This window comes from Pongo abelii, chromosome 16 (assembly GCF_028885655.2).
Source record: "Pongo abelii isolate AG06213 chromosome 16, NHGRI_mPonAbe1-v2.0_pri, whole genome shotgun sequence".
In the NCBI taxonomy this organism is placed as follows: domain Eukaryota; kingdom Metazoa; phylum Chordata; class Mammalia; order Primates; family Hominidae; genus Pongo; species Pongo abelii.
The window spans coordinates 14,123,768-14,132,601 of record NC_072001.2 but is presented as its reverse complement, the minus strand read 5'-3'; the positions used below and the strand labels follow the sequence as shown (position 1 = coordinate 14,132,601).

The 8,834-nt window shown below is 48.0% G+C and overlaps 1 pseudogene; it reads left to right on the top strand.

The window, feature by feature from the left end:
- Positions 1–2,072: 2,072 nt before the first annotated feature.
- On the top strand, positions 2,073–8,074 carry LOC129050526 (protein WWC3-like; annotated as a pseudogene).
- Positions 8,075–8,834: the final 760 nt, after the last annotated feature.

Below are 8,834 nucleotides of genomic sequence, written 5' to 3'. Positions count from 1 at the left end.
ATAGGAGACAAGTCTGTGGCTTGGCACGAGGGGCTCACGGCAGCCTCAGGGAAGCAGTGGTGTCTGGAGAGTTGAGCTCAGAGCCCTGGGCAGGTGAATTTCATTTTGCCTGAGATGGTGGCATGCCCTGTCACTTCACCTGGAATCAACCACGAGGAGAATCTGAATGTAAAAGGGACTGTGCAGCTGAAGTTTTCTACTGTGCTCTTGCACGGCTGCATTTGTTTTCAGCTAAACATTTCCTTCTGTTCCACCCCTGATATTCTTGTATGTGTGTTCTGCATAGGAGGACCTGGGAGTTGCTGTTGCTTCTCTGTGAAGGGGGGAGGACTTGGCCCCACAAATGTCGCCTGCATCTCAGGGCCCCACACCCATGCTCCTTTGACTGTGGCTGCTGTCAACATGTGGAAATCCAGCACACACACGTGCTGTGGCCCCTGAGTACAAGTCTGCAGCCCTCCATGGAGCCAGTGTTAGCCCCGATGCCTGGGTTCAAGGGTGGGGACAGCAAAGCCAGACCAGCTTTGACACATGGGGGCCTCACATGAGACCAGCCCAGGTGCTGAGTCCTGGGACTCAGAGCCCTCGACCAGGACCTAATCGCCCCAAGCGTGTTTCCTGAATCTGCTGCTAAATGACCTTGGTGGGAGAAGCACATCCACATGTGCTAAGCACTGGCACGCACATCTCATGGGGGTGGGGCGCTTGTAGCTCTGGGCCTTCTGTGCCGGTACACACAGGGCCCATTTCTCCACGCCACCTCCCTTCAATGGAGGGGTGCTTGCAGTGTGCAAGTATGGGGCCACATGGTAGGAGGCTTCCCCCAGCACAGGCTGGCAGCATTAGGAGACTGGCGTGGGCCAGGTGCAGAGAGAGTGAGGTTGGCGCCTTAAGGCTGAGCTGTGCCAGCTGTAGAGCAGGGCCCAGTCTTCCTGTCTCACCTGCAGTGTTATCAGCAGCAAATGGGAGGCGTTTGCTGGGCTGGGGTGTCATCCGGGGGGAGAAAGAGAGAGATGCTCACCTCCTTCAAGCCTCCCGCCCTGGCAGATGATACGTGCAGCGGCCTCCCAGCTGCTCAGAGCCGGCATCTCTGGAGGGAGCTGGTGCACATCTCCTGGGCTGAGGGAGCAGGCTTGAGGTGAAGGACACATACCTAGATAATCTCTCGGAAGGCTTGTGTCAATGCTTGTGATATCCTTTGTTATTTTAGCTTGCTCATGTTAGTGTGTGGCAGGCATTTATACAAGATGCTGATGTTCAACAGAGAACCCCACGTCTCTATTGCAAGATGCCTGTCATCCTGAGAAATCCTCTTTCCAAGGATGACTGCTTTTATTATAGGGGTGATTATAAAATGAAAGATCTATCAAAAAGCAAAAATTTGGTTCTGCGGAACCTGAAGTCACGTTTTCCTTTGTCATAATTTAATGGCATCTTTACAATAAAGTACTTTATGTAAAGTAAATGAAGACAGTAAATTAGACTTTATATTTTCTTAATCTGTTAGCTTACTTTTCTACTCCTTTTCATAGCAGTGGTAAATATTCTTTGAAGTTAGTTTCCTTTGAATTGGAGACACAAGGCTATGTGCTTTAGGAGTTGGGCCCTGGCCAGTTTTCTGCCAGGAAACTGTAACCCCTTTTCTTTTTGTTGAAAATATAAGTACAGAAGTCAGGCAAATGTCTAAGACTCTTATTCTAGCAGTTTATGTTCCAGCCAGTTTTTAGATGTCTCAGTTATTGCCAGCGTGGCCCCTGTTTGGTAAGGAAGTTACATTTTTAGTCATCTGCAACTTTCAGAATAACCAGCATAAAATTAGACTGCACATGTGGCACTCATGGGCACTTGTGTGTGATCTTGTATCCAGATGCACTGTCTCTTGCACACTCCAAAATGCACCTATTTGTATAATGACAAGTGTGTTGTATTGGATAGAAGGGGGGAATTTGATCTAAAACTTTTTTCACTACAGATAAAACAATCTGAAAATAAGTCATGACTAAAGGCAGTCTAAAACCGAGCCATACATATGAGTGTATCTGTATGTCATCTGTGTGAAAACAGAGCTGGAATGTGCTGACGGATTTAGCGATGGGTTGGAAATTCTACCTGGTCACTCAAGAGTGGAGCCAGTTTTCAGTAGGAACTCAATTTAGATTCTATTAATTTGGGATTTGAGCTAATAGAATTCAGGTTGGGTTAGAATTTCTGAAAAGCATTAAGAAAAAAGTTAATAGCCTTGGACCAGGCTTGGGTAAATTCCCTACAACAAATCGCTTCCTGGGGCTGGTCACTGTTTGCCACTGGATACGCTCTGCTGGTGTCATCTCTGCCCCTGGGGTCCTCTGTGACTTAATAGTGTCCTGGTGCTTGTGAGAGTGGGTTCCAAGTTACAGCTCCAAAGCCCAATGAGGGATGTATTTTGAACTCACTTTTAAACTCCCTTTGAAAACTCTCAGCTCCCCATCTTCTGAAAAAGATGGGGTTTTTGAGGATATCGCCCTTGATAAGCATCAGATAGGATGTGAGTATCACAGAAAATTGGGGAAATGTTTTTCAGTAGTAAAGGAAATGCCTGTTTGTTGGTAATGTGCCTTGGCTTTAGGGTCAAGCCAGCCTGACCGAACTTTGAACTTGTGTAGCAGAGGCAAGCTACTTTATGTGAGTTTCTTCATCTGAAAAGCAGGGATACAACCCAAAGACCGGTAAGGAATGAGGCAGTGCATACAAAGCAGTGTGCCTTTCTGTAAGCCCCTCAGTGGAACTTCAGAATTGCTTTTTCTTTTTTTTTTTTTTTTTTTGAGATGGAGTCTCGCTCTGTCACCCAGGCTGGAGTGCAGTGGCATGATCTCGGTTCACTGCAAGCTCCGACTCCCAGGTTCATGCCTTTCTCCTGCCTCAGCCTCCCAAGTAGCTGGGACTACAGGCACCCATGACCACGTCCAGCTAATTTTTTGTATTTTTGGTAGAGACAGGTTTCACTGTGTTAACCAGGATGGTCTCGATCTCCTGACCTCGTGATCCGCCCACCTCAGCCTCCCAAAGTGTTGGGATAACAGGTGTGAGCCACCACGCCTGGCCCCAGAATTGCTTTTTAAACATTACTTTTATCTGTACAAGCTATCAAAACATTTTCCTTAAAAATTAAAATATCATAGGTAAGTGGAATCTTAGAACATTCTACTCAAGAGTTTATTACACGTGTTCTCAAATATTTTGGTCTCAGAACCTCCTTCCAATGTTAAAATGCAGTGGATTCCAAAGAGCTTTTGTTTGTGTTGGTTTTTTTAAAGTTCTTTTTTCTAACTGTTTTGTTTTGTTTTTCATTTTTCCCCACCCAGGGACCTGTCAGTGTTTACGTGGATTTTTATCTGTCAGTATTTACTAATTTAGAAGTTAGCCCTGGGGAATTTTTTAAATATTTATTTATTAAAGATAACAATAGGCCAGGCACAGTGGCTCACGCCTGTAATCCCAGCACTTTGGGAGGCCAAGGCAGGAGGATTACTTTAGTTCAGGAGTTCGAGACCAGCCTAGGCAACACGACAAAACCTCTTCTTTACAAAAAATACAAAAGTTAGCTGGGTGTGGTGGCACGTGCCTGTGGTCCCAGCTACTTGGGAGCCTGAGGTGGGAAGATGGCTTGAGCCCGGGAGGTGGAGGTTGCAGTGAGCTCTGATCACACCACTGCACTTCAGCCTGCACAACAGAGCAAGGCCCCATCTCCACAAATAAAAAAAGACAATAAAAACCCTATTATGTGTTAATATTAGTAACATTTCTATGACTGATAACTTTTTTGAAACAAAAAACTATAGTGAGAAGAGTGGTATTATTTGCCCTTGCTGTCCATCTCTTTAGCATCTGGCTTGCTAGAAGGCAGCTGCTTTGGCCCTTGGTGCATTTGGCCTGTTGAGATGGGGTCATTTTGAGTGAACACATGAAGACCATCTAGCTGCCTACTGAATGCCATTGGGAAGGAGGAGAACTCATGGGACCCTTGAAGGCGTTTTAGGGATCCGCAGGGGTCTTTGGATCACGCTTTGGAAAGCATTGGTTTCAATATATGATATTGAACTTGAAAGTGGGTTGTGTCATGGCTCCATGTAGGACGATGCTTGTACTCTCTCACCAGCTGACCTCTGCATGGCACCATTTGGAATTTTGTTTGCATCAAGAGAAACAAAGGCTCATCAGAATTTCTGGCATGTGGTTGAAACTCATAAACAAACTCAGACTGGTTTGTCTTCCTTATCCTAAGTTGGTGGCACATCTGTTTCCTTTATGGGTGATAGCAGCTCTTTGTCGATCACGTGTCATTTGCAGTACATTATTTTATCTATGCAGCATCAGTTCCCTGAGCTGGAGATTGTGGACTCCATTTTTACAGGTAATGAAACTAAGGGCTCAGAGAGGGTGAGACATTTGCCTAAGGCCACACAGCTTGTGAGTGACCGGCCAGGTGGGATTCTCTGAATCCCAGGCTGCTGTCGGACACTGTGTCTGGTTTCCTCTCACTCCCACCTAGCCAAGCTCTTCAAACCCCTTCAGCATGTTCCGTTCCCTGTTGGTGGAAAGAGGAAGGTATTAAAGGGGCCTACTGTGGCCACACGTCACAGTGTCATTTCCATTTGTAAACCAGGAGTGTTTCCTTCTAGAGGTGAACATATTTATTCATGGAGTTGTCCAACAACTGTTTATTGAGTGCCTATCCATGGTAGGCTCGATTCTAGGCGGTGGGCTTTATTGCAGTAGGAACAAATTTTATTCTAGAAAATTACTAAGTAGAAAAAAGTAGAAGGAAGGAAAACAAAAATACCTCCAACCCCGTAACCTGGAGATGGCAATGGCTGCTATTTTGTTTCATTTGCTTCTAATGTTTTAACTGTATACATTTAGAATGATATTTGTTCTTGTCTAGAAGGTGGCCTAGTATGAGGGAATCTGATTTGTTCCAAGGAATTTGAACAGATGACTGCGTGCTCTGCATTTGAGCTCATCTGCTAGTTATCTGTCCTTCTGCTCACTTACCCCTCTTCCCATCCATCCAAGCAGCCATCCCCAGACACCCGTCCAACCACCCACGAAGCCACCCACCAAGCCACCTACCCAGTCAGCCATCCACCCACCCAGCCACCCACCCACCCACCCAGCCACACATCCAGCCACCCACCCACCCAGCCACACATCCAGCCACCCATCCACCCACCCAGCTACCCATCCACCCATCCACCCACCCAGCCACCCACCCACCCAGCCACCGATCTAGCCACCCAGCCACCCATCCAGCCACCCACCCACCCATCCACCCATCTAACCACACATCCAGCCACCCACCCATCCAGCCACCCACCCACCCAGCCACCCATCCAGCCACCCAGCCACCCAGCCACCCATCCAGCCACCCACCCACCCATCCACCCATCTAGCCACCCATCCAGCCACCCACCCATCTAGCTGCCCGCCCATCTGTCCACCTGTAGCTCACCCACCCAGCCACCCACCCACACATTGACCCATCCCCGTGCCCACTCCTCTTCTCACGCATCCCCTCCCCCGTGCACTGTGCCTGGCGCTTTCACAGAGTAGCAGGCCCTGCTCAGGGTGCCAGGGATGTGTGATCTTAGCCCTTGTGACCTGGGTGCTTTGAGAATGGGGGGTCATTGCAACCTGATTCAGCTAGAGGGAATTCATAGTGGAATGTCTTGTTATGAAAATATTCTCCCTGTCTTTGAAATGTACTAATCGACTGTTTTCTTACCTACAGGATTCTGCTTCAGGAAAAAAGGAATTGTCTACTTATGCAGCTGGAAGAAGGCACCCACTTAACATCCTCCCTCCAGTCCCAGTTAAAAAGGTAGGTTACTTTCAAAGAGAAAACTGTATTTGTTCATAGCATTCCAATGACTGGTTCGTGAACTCGTTTCTTGTAGCTTGTTTTTCTCCTGCTGGAGCTCGACCTGAAATGTTGTTAACACAGAATGGATACATTATATGTGTAACATGCTACTGCTGTATGACTCAAGGAGTATGGAGAGAACCACATTTGGCTTCAGGGTAAGTAAGAGGCCTAAAGTCAAATGTATTCAAGGATTTTGTAACCTAATTAACAGTTTCAGAAGTGTACATCTATACACATGCACATTTTTCTTTTGAGTTTTTTTTAAAAAGCATATGAATTTTTTAAGCTAGTAAGATTTGGCTGCTCAAGAATGGCCCTGCGCACATTCTTCAGCCCTGACCATATGGTAGAGTGCAATGTCAAGGGCCTTACATGTGTCATTTTCTCAGATATTCCTCCTAACAATGCCCGAGGTGGGAACTATTCTCACCCCAGCCCCAGTGAGCCCGTGGGAGCCCAGAGGGGATGAATGGCTTGAGCAAGTGTACCTGGCTAGTAAGTGTTCCAGCCAGGACTGGGACCAGGACTTGGGCACGGGTCTCTGCTATTGCCCACTGCTCTCTGTCACCCTTTCCATGCTCACAGGGTGAGCAGGGCTGGCTGCCCTGCTATCTCAGATGGCCATGCTCTCTCATTCCAGCCTGTGTGCCAGCACCCTGACGGTGTCCTCAGGGAGCAGCCATGGGTCTCTGGCCTCCAGCCAGGGCTCCCTGAGCTTGGTCAGCTTCACGGACATCTATGGCCTCCCTCAGTAGGAGAAGCCCGATGCTGAGGGTGGCCAGCTTCTTCACTTCGACCTCATTCCCTTTGACTCGCTGGGGCAAGATGCCCCCTTTTCAGAGCCCCCAGGACCCTCGGGCTTCCACAAGCAGAGGCGGTCCCTGGACACACCCCAGTCCCTGGCATCACTGTCCTCCTGCTCCTCCCTGTCCTCGCTGTCACCCCCAAGCTCGCCCCTGGACACACCCTTCCTCCCTGCCTGGAGGGACTCACTGCTGGCACAGCTGGCGGACAGCTGGGAGGACCAGGCCTGGGTGCCCTGGACAGACTGTGGGCACATGCCTCGGCTTTGGGGGACGAAGACTTAACAGGCGTGGCGGCCCTTCAGCCACACGGGGTCCCCAGGGATGGGGAAGGGCTGCACGAGCGAGGACCCCCACCAGCCGGCACTCCTGTGTGTGGAAGTAAGTGCGGATGCGGCCTCCTGCGGGGCGAGGGTTATGTTCAGGGAGGAAACTGTGGGGTCCAGACTGAGGACAGCTGGCTTTCCAGGTCCATGGTGAGCTCTACATTTAGGAATATTGATGTGATCGGGAAGAGCACACACCTGCTCTTTCTGATCTGTGTTGGGGAAAGATCATTGCAATAGACAAAGATGTCTTTCCTAGGTATTTGGCTTGTTTTTAAAAAATACTTAATTGTTGAAAACTAGGGCAAGAACCACACAGTCTTCCACATTCAGAGGCTGCTAGAGATGGATCAGGGCGTTCGTGACCTTTACAGCGTGCATGCGGAGATGGAACCGTCAGTGTGTGCCCATCTGAGACCATTATGCCAACAGGTGTCTGCTTGTAGCTAGTGGAAATCTCGACTTCTTTTGTTGCTTTGACATCTCTTTATCTTTTATAGTTTTCAAGAACATAATTCTATCAAATGTGGAAGTGAAAATAATTGTGTAATTTCAAAAGACATGCCTGTAAGTATCAGTCATTTCTACTGAATTGGTTTCTCTGGTGGTTCTTCAAATGGAAAAACATGGAGCTCTGTGGAGCCTCATCCATTCAGATGGTGTTGGTTCAGCTCCTCCTTGGAGCTGGGGTCTTTCTGCTTGTAGCCTGCTTGGAAGACCAAACTGCTATGGAAGGGAATATTGATCCCATGTGCTTTTGTGAGCCACCCATGGCAACTTTATCTTCCTTTGGTTTTAAAGAGGATCAAGAACAAGGTCTCCCGTTCCTGAAGTTCAGCCCATTTAATTGACTTTTATTTGCACAGCAAAAATGTTTTAAATGTTCCATTGAGGCAAACACTAGATAATTTGTGTAGCATAGTGGATCTCAGCCAGGGGTGTTTTTGCCTCCTGCCCCTGGGGAACACTTGGCGATGTCTGGAAACATTTTTGGTTGTCACAACTAGGGGATGGGAGATGCTCCTGGCATCTGGCGAGTGTAGGCCAGGGATGCTGCTAAGCACCCTACCATGCACAAGGCAGCACCCCCTCCCCCTCGAGAATGGTCCAGCCCCAAATGTCAAGAGGGCTGAGGCTGAGAAACCCTAGTCATGTACTATGGAGTATTTATGCGGCAAAGGGTAGAAATAAAACTAGAGAGCAGAACCAGTGTGGTGTAGTGGAAACAGCTTCAAACTAGCACCTGGGAGACCAAGCTTTTGTTCCCTGCCCTGCCCACTTCTAGCTGTGTGACGTTGAACACATTCCTGGACTGAGTCTCACCTTTTCCACCCTTGAATGCAGTCATCTCTGTGACCCCCTCCATTCACCACCGTTCTGTTACCCAAGAGATAGATGGATTGGTGGATCAATAGATAGGTTCATCACTCTATAAAATAGTAGTCTGTTGGCACTTATGTGCGTAACCAGAGGCCATCATGTCCTCAGACTGTCCCATGGCTTTTTGGCATCTCTATTTTGGTGTCTGCCCCTGTGTTTGCAAACACACTTTGGTATCCCCAGATACATTATTTCTGAAGTCCATACATGCAGGTATCCTTCATTAGCTTTGTTCCTCTTTATAACCACACGTTGATTGCTCCATGTTTATTCTGTTCAGTCAAAAAAGAAATATCCAATTAGGACTTTTTTCTTAGTCTCCCTCCTCTCTCCCACCACCTTCTCCTTAAGGGATTGAGATTCCAGAATGTCGGTCTAGTTAGGCATAAAATCTGCACAAGGCCCAGGGGCCACTTTGGGACA